The following is an 11,487-nucleotide window of genomic DNA, read 5'->3' as shown; positions in this document are numbered from 1 at the left end:
TCAAAAGAAAAATTCCAAGTCGTAATAATTTAATGACTAAATTCGGAAGAGTAAATGATAGAAGTTCATCCTTTCTACGTCTTAACCTAAAATTTTCAAGTCAGAAATGAATAGTCATGGTAAGCCAGTCCAAAGATTATGGATATTGATTAATTCTGATTAACTAACGGTCTTGCTGAAGGACATAGCAGCTGATAGCCCTATGATGAATGACCTACCAGTTTATTTCGATGATTAGAAATTATTTTATAATTATAAGGGTTGACGAGTAGTGATTAAATGGTCATCCGTTCCAATGAATGGCTGTAAGCACATTGAAGTCAGAAATAACTCTATCTGACAAGTAGTGATTAAATGGTCGTCCATTTCAATGGACAACCATAAGCACATTAAAGCCGGAAAACTCCACCAATCCAGCTAGCAATGAGTAATGGCAAGAGGGCTGTTACAGAAGCCTTGATGAATTGCCGCTCAAACGTTATGAATTAAGAGGAGACTTCATTGCCATTAATATTGCAATTCGTTTAGGTGCAACATCCAGGGGAGATCAATGGACAAACGCATTAACTCAAGTACTGGTTATATAAAGCCAACTAACTCAAGTAAGTGAACTCACACATCATACTGTAGCATATGCTATAGATTCCTAAAGAGAGATCATCTAACTTAAGCATTGGAGGGCCCTTGGCTAGCACCACCCCAATGTCCTTCACCTTTACTCTCTTTGCTCTTAACAAGAAATTGGCTTCGTCCATCGACATTGACGAGGAACATACTAACCGGGTGACTTTGTGCTTCATCAGTTTGACGCTATCTGTGAGGACAACAAATTGTAACGCAATATAGCAAGTCATTGTATCTCTATTGACAAAGTTCCTTGAGACAGATGGATTCAACTATGACAGCATTGCCAGATTCGGTGGTAATGGCCCAGCAAATCCAAGTGTTAACCGCTAATGTGCAAGAGCTAATGAAACAGAATGAAGACTTGAGGCGACAGACATGTCCTGAGGGTAGCAATACTTCCCTTTAGCAATGTAACCACAGCCGTAACAACAATGAAGCTAACAGCCTTGAGAATAAGGAAGATACATTTCCGAGCACATAGAGCAGTCGATGCACAACAATGATCAAATGATGAAAAGCTTGAGGAAGGAACTGGATGAGGTAAGGAATGCTAGAAAAGGAAAGACAGCTATGAACCTCAATGGCATGCTCAAGAGAACAGACTCGCCTTTCACCACCAGTGTTCTGGAATGCCCTTTATCTCCTAAGTTTCGCCTCCCACAACTCGAATTATACTACGGCAGTAAAGACTCCATCGACCATATTAGGGCTTTCAAGACGATATTGAATCTCCAGCAAACTCCAAATGAGGTAATATGCAGATCTTTCCTCGCCACCCTTAAAGGAGCCGCAATGGTATGGTTTAGCAAACTGCCAGCATCGTCAATCACGAACTTCGAGTAGTTAAGTGACTCATTTGTCCGAAACTTTATTGGGGGTCAGCATCTTAAAAGGCCCACTTCTTACTTATTGATTGTAAAGTAGCAGGAGGGGGAAAGCTTAAGGGAGTACGTGAAGCATTTCAATAAGGTTGTTCTCGAGATTGACGAGGCTGATGATCAAGTTATCATGACGACCTTCCAAGCTAGGCTAAACAATCCTGATCTCGTCTTTTCGCTGGGAAAGACACCACTAAGCTCTATGACAGACTTGTTATTCAGGGCTCAGAAGTATTTGAATGGAGAAGATACTCTGATTGCAAGGGGTTTGACTGGCAAATGGAAGAAGGAATAAGCTAGTGACTCCCAGAATAAAAGGAATGACCAAAAGGATCACTCTTTGGAGACCAAGTCTAGTAAGAGTAACCCAGAGGCCCCGAAGAAGAAGCTGAACTTCACTCCTCTAGTGATGCCAGCAAATAAGATCTTGATGCAGATCAAGGATGAATTCAGCCTAAAATGGCCAAAGTCATTAAGCTTATCTTCTAAGAAACAAGACCTGAAGAAGTATTGTCAATTCCATAAAGATCACGGTCATTATACTGATGAATGTCATGATTTGAAGGAGTAGATCGAAGAGTTAATCCAAAAAGGGAAACTTCAGAAGTTTGTCAAAAGAGACCATCAGTCTCAGTCAAGGGCAGAAGACAAATCCCACGACAACCATAAAGATGATGAACAAGATCATCCAAAACAAGTAATGGGGGAAATAAAGATGATCACTAGAGGGCCGATCATTGGAGGGTCATACAAGTCCTTGAGAATGGCATACCAAAGATAGATCAATAGTGTCCACATCAAACATCCTTCTACGAAGTATCGTTGTTCAGGTGATGACGACATTATTTTCTCTGAGTGTGATGCCAATGGGATCAGGCAGCTACATGACAATCCATAAGGAGGGTGTTAGTTGATAATGGAAGCTCGGCAAATATCATGTACATGACGGCATATCAGCAACTAAGGCTAGACCATATGCAACTTTGACCCTTCGAGTCACCTTTGGCCAGTTTCAGCGAAGACCGTATTTACCCAAAAGACATCATTTCATTTTCAGTCACAGCAAGGACATATCCTGCGCAGATAACGAAAAAGGTGGACTTCTTGGTCGACAATTGCCCTTCATCATATAATGTGATCCTTTGATGACCCACGCTAAACCAACTCAAAGCTGCAACCTCAACTTACTGCCTCAAAGTAAAATTCCCAACCCCTCATGGGATTTGGGAGATACGTGGAGACTAGCTATTATTCTTGAGAATGTTATTAGGTAGTGCTAGCTTCCAAAGAAAATCACGCCTGGATGATAGAGGAAGAACCTGTGAAACTAACCAATGACCTGGAGGATGTAGAATTGGTGGAAGGGGATCCTTCAAAAGTCAACAAGGTAGGTGGGGAACTCGACCTGTGGATGAAAAGTGAGATAGTGGAATTTTTGAAGAAGAATCTAGACATCTTTTCCTAGACCCACGAGGATATGCTAGGTATAGATGACAAGGTGATAGAACACCGTTTGAATGTCGACACAATAAAAAATCTTGTCTAGTAAAAACTCCGGGTCTTTGTTCTAGAGAGGAACAAAGCTGTCATGGAAGAGGTAGAAAAGCTCTTAACTACAAGTTTCATCTGAGAAGTCTTTTATCCTGAGTGGCTCGCCAATGTTGTCATGGTCAAGAAGTCCAATGGGAAGTGGGTGGATGTGTGTGGATTTCACAAACCTTAACAACGCCTACCCAAAAGACAATATTCCTTTCCCTAGGATTGATCAGCTTATAGATTCCACAGCCGAACATGAGTTGCTAGCTTTCATGGCTGCATTTTCAGGTTATAACCAGATTTGCATGAAAAAGGAAGACCAGGAAAAAACAGCATTTGTCACTAGCCAGGGGTTGTACTACTACAAGGTCATGCCGTTTGGACTCAAAAATGTAGGGGCTACCTACCAAAGGCTAGTAAATCAGATGTTTAGCAAGTAGATAAGACGGAATATGGAAGTGTATGTGGATGACATGCTTGTCAAGAGCAAGAAGGCATGCTCCCATCTAGACGACCTCAGGGGAACCTTTAATACTCTAAAGAAATATCAAATGAGGCTAAATCCAACAAAGTGTGTATTTGGAGTTTCGTCAAGTAAGTTTTTTGGGTTTATGGTATCTCAGTGATGAATTAAAGCCAACCCAGAGAAGGTTAAAGCCATACTTAATATGACTTTGCCGAGAAATGTGAAGGAGGTGCAAAGATTGACTAGACGGGTAACAGCCCTATACAGATTTGTTTCCAAAGTAATAGATAAGTGCCTCCCCTTCTTCAAAACATTAAAGCAAGCCTTCCAGTGAACAGAAGAGTATGAAGCAACTTTCCAAAGCCTCAAGAAGTATTTGTGCAAACCACCACTCTTAAGCCCATATGTGGAAAGGGATGACTTGTTCCTTTACTTAGCTGTGTCCCAAATAGCTATCAGTTTGGCATTGATCCGTGAAGAGCTCAAAGTTCAGCAACCAGTTTATTACACAAGCCAAGCCTTTCAAGGTGCTGAGGCAAAGTACTCGCAGATAGAGAAGATGGCTTTCTCTTTAATTGTCGCATTAAGGAAGCTTCGTCCATATTTTTAGGCTCATACCATCTTGGTCATGACGAGCCAACCCATCTGAAAAGCCATGAGCAGGCCTGATGCGGAGGGGAGAATGGTTCAATGGGCCATTGAGTTAAGCCAATTCGATATTGAGTACAAGCCACGAACTGCTATCAAAGCTCAGGCATTAGTAGACTTTGTTGTTGAGTTCACCATGACAGATCCAGACTCGAAGGCAGAGTATTGGACGATATATGCAGATGGGTCGTTTGCTGCAAGTTATGGGGATGTAGAAGTGATCATCTTTTCTCCTAAGAAGGATGTTCTTAGATATGGGGTCCAACTCTAGTTCCCGACTATGAACAATGAAGTAGAGTCTGAGACAATTCTCACTAACTTGAGAATAGCGAGAGCTCTGGGAGCAAGAAACTTGAAGCTAAATACAGACTCAAAGTTGGTTGTAGGGTGTGAAAGTGCTTTTTTTCTTAGCACACAAGCCCAAGTAGAGAAAAGGATCTCGGGCCCAAATACTTGTTGTTTTGGTGGACTGTGCTTGGTTCACCGCAGCTAAATGGGGCTGATTACAAACCAAGTTGTGCGCAAGTCACAAAAAGCTCCTCAAGATGAAAAATGCAATTCCTCCTAAGCAATAAAATACCATTATAAATGTTTTAGTCTCATAAAATGACCATTTACTCTTACGAAATAAGTAAAATAAGTGTTCATAATATTCACAATGAGAAGAAGATTGAAATAGAGTATATAAGGCTCATCTTTTATTGTATAAACATTTAAAAGAGTTCCTTCACTTGGTACCCCGGGCCGTACTAGGCCTGTAAGAACCTAGAATGTTGGTTCTTTGAACTATATGATCTTTTTCCATGTCTATTATGCAATAGAGCTTTGTCCTTTCCGTGTACCTCTATGGGTGCTACATAAAAACACACTATACAATACACATATCTTCAAATAATTGTTAGTTTCTTAGATTAGGATATATATTTTAATACATATACATATATGTAAATGGGTTTCATGAGAATGATTTAGCCACGAGGATCCTAGCCCCAATTCTCACAGGCTTAGTGCTTTTGCACAAGACTTGTGGGATTTGGAACTCAAGTCCGAGTGGCTTTGCTTGGGCTTTTCCTTCCAAGATAGTTAGGTGAGAAGGATCTTAGCAAGAAACAGTAAAGGAAGACAATGTAATAAAGGAATACACCAAATAATTGTTAGAGATCCTCAAATCAATATGAGGTATTTCATTATTTTTCTTGATTGTGGATTACAGTGTGCCCACTAAGACATGATACAAGGTTCAAATTAACTCAAAAACTGCATACTTTGATGGCTATTCAAACCTCTAAGACTTGTAAAGTTTGAATCCTTTCGAATCCAAGTATGTGCTATAGTGGCTATTTTCTGGGATACCGGGAGACAGTCCTCTGTTTTTCTTTGGGTTTTACTGAGTTCTTTCTATGGCTCTGTTGTGATATCTTTTCTTAGATCAAAATGGTGATGAATGAATGTCCCTCAGCATGGGTTTTCTCTTCCTTTTATAGTGCAACTCTAGGGCTCCGAGGTGCCAGTCTCTTTTACTCCTCAGAGCTCGTACTGTGTCAGTTACCCAGGGGCTAGTCCTTTCCTTTTTTCTCATAATTTCTTCCTTTTGGTATGACCAAGCTAAAAGCCCTTAGTTAACATTCTATTCCAAGGTCCCCTCAGGTTGCTGATCCTAGCTAGTTTGGCCCTCTTCACTTTTTCAGCTTTTGGCTGCCTTCCATCCTTGTCATTTTTCCCAAACAATCGGAATCTTTTACTGCTAGGTTGAAAGCTCCTCCCCAGCAACTTTAACTTATGGTTTTCTCATTCTTGGTTCCTCGAGGTGCAGCTCCTTTGTTTATGAATGTTTGCTTTACACTTTCTGACGCATGACTGGGCGCTTGAGACCTATTTGTCCTTCATCCTTTATGCTTTGAGCGGTTTCAATCTTACTTAGAGCATGTTGTGCATCCCGAGGATCCCGTGCCTCTGGTAGCCTCTGGGGATCCCGGCCCAGTTCTTTCACTGGATTTTGCTAGACTTTTTAATGGCCCTTTTTTTTGCTGAAAATCTGAACATATATCTTGCTGCATATCTTCTGGTCTTGACCGAGATCCTTGCTGCATATCCTCTACATGGGATCCTTGTTGCATATCTTTTGACTTGACCGAGATCCTCTTCTTTTTTTCTTTATTATTATTATTTCTTTCTTTTTTTCTTCTTTTTTGGGATTTTGGGCCTTCATGGTCTTTCTTAGCTTCATGAATTGGGCCTTCTTTTGTTAAAGCCCATGGTTTTTCCTTACGTTTCATGGAATGGGCTTTCTTGTGAAATTTCGGCCCTCAACATTAGCCCCCCGAGCTCGTGGGTTACCTGTAGCCCACGCGCGAGAAAATAAATTGTTTTTGGACACTTTCCTGCTTTGTAGAACCAATGTGTAGATCAAATAATTCTTGAGGGAAACTCCAAAGGAATTGCTACACTTCCTTCATGAACTAACATGTTGCCGAAGATTAGAATTCACCTTCATGTTAGTATTAAGCTGTAGACTGGTATTCAATTTTCCATAAAACAAATCAATTTTGTCAGGCCAACAATGAAGTATTTATATATAGCCAAAATTATATTGGAATTGCATTTGATGCCAAGAGTATATTTCTAGCACTAGTGTTTTATGCTAGTAATTCTAGGATATGCTTCTTGAAAGTAGCATACAAAAATTAAATCTCAATATTAGATAGCATTGCTTTGTCAAAAAGATTTTGTTTTTACAAAATAGGTTGAGTGAGGGAAGCCCCCATGAACTTTGCCAAAGATATTCTATGCATTGTAGTATGTGCTTGCTATGGCTAAGGTGAATAACACCCAGATGTTTGCCACATGAGATTTTTAGTCCATGAATAGTGACTTACCAATGAGACCAAGATATCATAAGTCATTGAATCATATACACATGCTGATTTAAAGTCTAATCAAGGCTAGCTATTCTTTTCAAAATGTATTAAGTGACAGAAACTTCCCTGAGGACATGGCTTAGAATGCTTAAGAACATCTCCATGCCTTGCTTTAGCTAAAGACCTTGCTTTTCTTGTGGATGCTCTTGATCTTTGCCTTACTCTCTGTTATTCACATATCATGCCACCAATTATATTGCTATATACCATATAGTTCATGAGCCAAAGAAAATAACAGTGGTTTGAACTTATGTATAGTAAAGTTTGCACTAGGCTTCTCAATTTTCATCAGGTGAAAGATATATCTAAGGAAAATTTTTAATCTTATCTTAGCCCCTAGTGTATGCACTGGAAAAGCCAATTGCCAAATAAGACATAGCAATAAAATTATTTCATTTATATGAAACCATGTTAGGATTTCAACCACACAAGAATTCCAAATTTTGATTTTTGATACTTGGTCAAGTAAGAAGACCAAAATATTAGAATTTTCACTTTAATCTATATGAATAAAGTATTAGTGCATGGGTGATACCTCTTGCACAACTTTATGTAGTGTTTTGATATATTTAAACATGGTATTAATGAGTGGGCTTACCGAAAGGGTACCTTTCTTTTGTTGAATCAAAAGTACCTCCAAGCCTTTGGTGAGTTTGAACCTTGTAGGAGGAGGGAAATGTTGCTAGTTGGTTTGCAATGTCATTGACTAATCTCTTTGTATGGAGACTTGCAAAAGTATCCATGCTTTTATGGCTTCAAGTGATGTACTCTTAGAATTTTTTTCTTTCTTTTTTTTAGTTACGCCTTCCTTGCTTCCTTAGGCTCCCTTGAACCAATTCCTTTCAAGGAGGTCAATCTTGTGTACTTTAGACACCCACTTTTGGGTTTTCATACCCACTCGAGGTTCTTTCTCTTTGTACCCCTCGTTGGGCCTTGCTTACAATTTGCACCCTTTGCTAGGACGTGCTATGGCTTGTACCTATTGCTGGTACGTGCTACAACTTGTAGCCATGATTGGGATATGCTTACAATCTGCACTTGTAACTATTGTTGGTATATGCTACAGCTTGTACCCATAAACTTTTGCTTTTGACCATCTTCTTGGTTGTACTTGGAAACTTTTGGTCTTAGCCAATTTCTGAGCCATGTATTTAGAAAATTTGTTCTAGGCCAAGTCCTGGGGTAGGTACATGGAAAGTTTACTCTTCCCAAGTCCTAGGCCATGTCACTTGAAATTTGTTTTGGCCAAGTCCTGGCCCAAGTACAAAGAAAGTTTGTTCTTTCCAAGTCTTAGGCCATGTCACTTGGAAAATTCTGTTTTGGTCAAGTCCTGGGCTAGGTACATGGAAAATTTTCCCTTTCCCAACTCCTAGGCCATGCCACTTGGAAAATTTCTATTATGATTAAGTCATGGGCTAGGTACATGGAAAATTTTCCCTTTCCCAAGTCCTAGGCCATGCCACTTGGAAATTTCTGTTTTAGTCAAGTCTTGTGCCAGGTACATGGAAAGTTTGCCCTTTCCCAAGTCTTAAGCCATGCCACTTGGAAAATTTCTATTATGATCAAGTCCTGGGCTAGGTACATGGAAAATTTTCCCTTTCCCAAGTCCTAAGCCATGCCACTTGGAAAATTTCTATTCTAGTCAAGTCTTGTGCCAAGTACATGGAAAGTTTGCCCTTTCCCAAGTCCTAGGCCATGCCACTTGGAAAATTCTATTTTAGTCAAGTCCTATGCCAGGTACATGGAAATTTTTCCCTTTCCCAAGTCCTACGCCATGCCACTTGGAAAATTCTGTTTTAGTCAAGTCCTGTGCTAGGTACATGGAAAGTTTGCCCTTTCCCAAGTCCTAGGCCATGCCACTTGGAAATTTTCTATTATGATCAAGTCCTGAGCTAGGTACATGGAAAATTTTCCCTTTCCCAAGTCCTAGGCCATGCCACTTGGAAAATTTCTATTATGATCAAGTTCTGGGCTAGATACATGGAAAATTTTCCCTTTCCCAAGTCCTAGGCCATTCCACTTGAAAATTTGTTCATTCCCATTGAATTTTTCAATCTTCAGAAAAAGTTCCTTCGTAGCCCCTCGTTCTCAAGTGGACTCACTGAACTAATTTCTTTTCTTTTCTTTAAAAGGTTGAGGATCTATTTCCTTCTCTGAGGATCTTCTAAAATATCCCCTCTTGGCTATGAACAAATCCTTTATGGAAATAAACTTCTTTTATGAGTCATCTAAGGTTGCTCTCAATGGTGAACTGGTGGCCAGGAGCTCCACCAAGTTGATTCTGTCATGGTGTTTTCTTCAAGTGGGGGATCCTCTTACGAGGATCCTGGAAGAGGAAGGCTTCCTCTAGACATGCTCGTTAGAGGCTAACTTCACAAACCTCATAATTTGTTTCTTTCCAAGGATCACTACCATTACTACTTTTCTAGGGATCTTATCACTCAATATGTACTCCTCTTCTTTGGGGAACTAGACCAGTAAGTTTGCTATATCTTAGCTCTTGACAACTCTGGAGATCCTTCAGACCTATGTTGTATTGGGAAATTAATATTAGCCACTGGGCCCTCTTTAAGATTGCAAGGGCTGATGGAGGAGGACTTTTATTGGATGAGAGCTATCACCAATAGGATTTAGTGGCAAAAAAGTAATGATTCAGTTGTTGAGATGCATAACTGCCAAACACGCACTTTCTATGTTGGGACACCTCATTTCAGTTTCATTTAATGCTCTATATGCTTGGGATCAGGATCCCAGGTACAACAATAATGATTTTGCCATGGACTAGTACCCATAAGGTAGGCAAATGACTCATGTTGAAGTTTTATGATTGGATACTCAGCTCCCCATATGAAAACATTCTCCCTTTTCAACAGTTTGGATAGTCCACTAGTGACCAAGGCTGGTCCTGATGTGAACTTCCTAATGTAGGAAACTCTTTCCAAGAAGCTCTTGAATTCCCTAACCGTGGTATGCCTCTTCATGGTTGATATTGTTGTTGTCTTAGTTGGATTTATGAGGAGATTGACGTTAGGCAAAGGAAATTTATCCTTTAGACATGCCTTATTTATTTGAAGGAGTTCACACCAATAAATCTTCATATTTTTTTCAATAGCTCCACCAGTTGCTCTTTTTTTTCTTTTTTTTTTTAATAACTGATTGCTGATTAGGATGGGCCCTGGGTTCCTTGGGTCAGCCCCCAAGTTCACCTCTTCTAGTTTTTTCCTTTGGAGGATTTATGCCTTCCTTTCCATATCCATAAGTTTCTCCGGGTTCTTCAAAAGCAGTATATTAGCCTTCCTCCTTTTGCCTTTTTTTTTTCTGTCCAAGGGATCCCTCAAACCATGGGTATTGTTTCCTTCTTCTGGGATGGGAGCCCCTCGAGATCTTGGAGATGGGATATTTTGACTCATCGTATCCCTAGGTTCCTTCAGGATCTCTTCCTGGGCTATCATGTAAGATGGTAGTCTGGGATCCTTTTGTAGGCTACATTCAAGTCCCGCATGCCTTTATAAGTAAAATTCTGTCTTCCTTCCAGGTTTCTTCTTCTTCTAGGATAGGAGCCCCCCGAGATCCTCGGGATGGGAGCCCCTTGGGATCCTAACAATAGGATATTCTTCAGCTAGAGCCGATTCATCATAGAGTATACTTTCCACAAAGTTTACTTTGTGCTGGATGAAAGGACTAGGATTGGCAGTGACTTTTGTGGACTTCCCATTCAATCCCTCTTTCATGTACTAGTGGTACATTGAGGGGATTAGGCAATACTTGTGATGTCATAGTTGGCCTTCAGAGCTAGTTGTAGGCGTCCTTCAGTGGTCTCTGTATCTCCTCCAAATTTTGTTATTTCCATGGGTGGGCCCAATTGTTGAGCTATAAGAAATGATAGATGTACTGTATAGTTGTTGAGTTTTTAATAATGTTGATTTTGCTGCTGACTTGCAATGTAGTGTTTCTGTTGATTTTCTTCAAAATATATTCAAGGCCCATCGCACAATAGGCTTTAGCCCCCAGTACATAAGGTAGTTGTTGAACCATGCTTGATCCACCTTTTCTTGATGTTATTGTGGAACTTCTATCAAAGTTTTTTTCTTTATGCCTCCATTTTTTTTATAACCATTTAACTTTGCTAGATCCATGGAGGTACTTCAACTTTGTTGGAACCAAAGAATTGTTCCACTTTGCAAGAATCAGAAAAACTATTCCATTAAGGAACAACTCAAAATTTTTTATGGAACCAAAGAACTACTCCATTTTGCTAGAACCATGGTTGGAACCAAGGAACAACTCAACTTCTTTGAAATCAAGGAGCTACTCTATTTTTGTTGGATTCATGTCTAAACCCAAGGAAATACTCAGTTTTTTTTTTTTTTTTTTTTTTTTTTTTTTTTTTTTTTTTTTTTTTTTTTTTTTTTTT

This window comes from Quercus suber, unplaced genomic scaffold, assembly GCF_002906115.3.
Source record: "Quercus suber isolate HL8 unplaced genomic scaffold, Cork oak 2.0 scaffold_651, whole genome shotgun sequence".
NCBI lineage: Eukaryota > Viridiplantae > Streptophyta > Magnoliopsida > Fagales > Fagaceae > Quercus > Quercus suber.
This window is presented reverse-complemented; position numbering follows the sequence as displayed.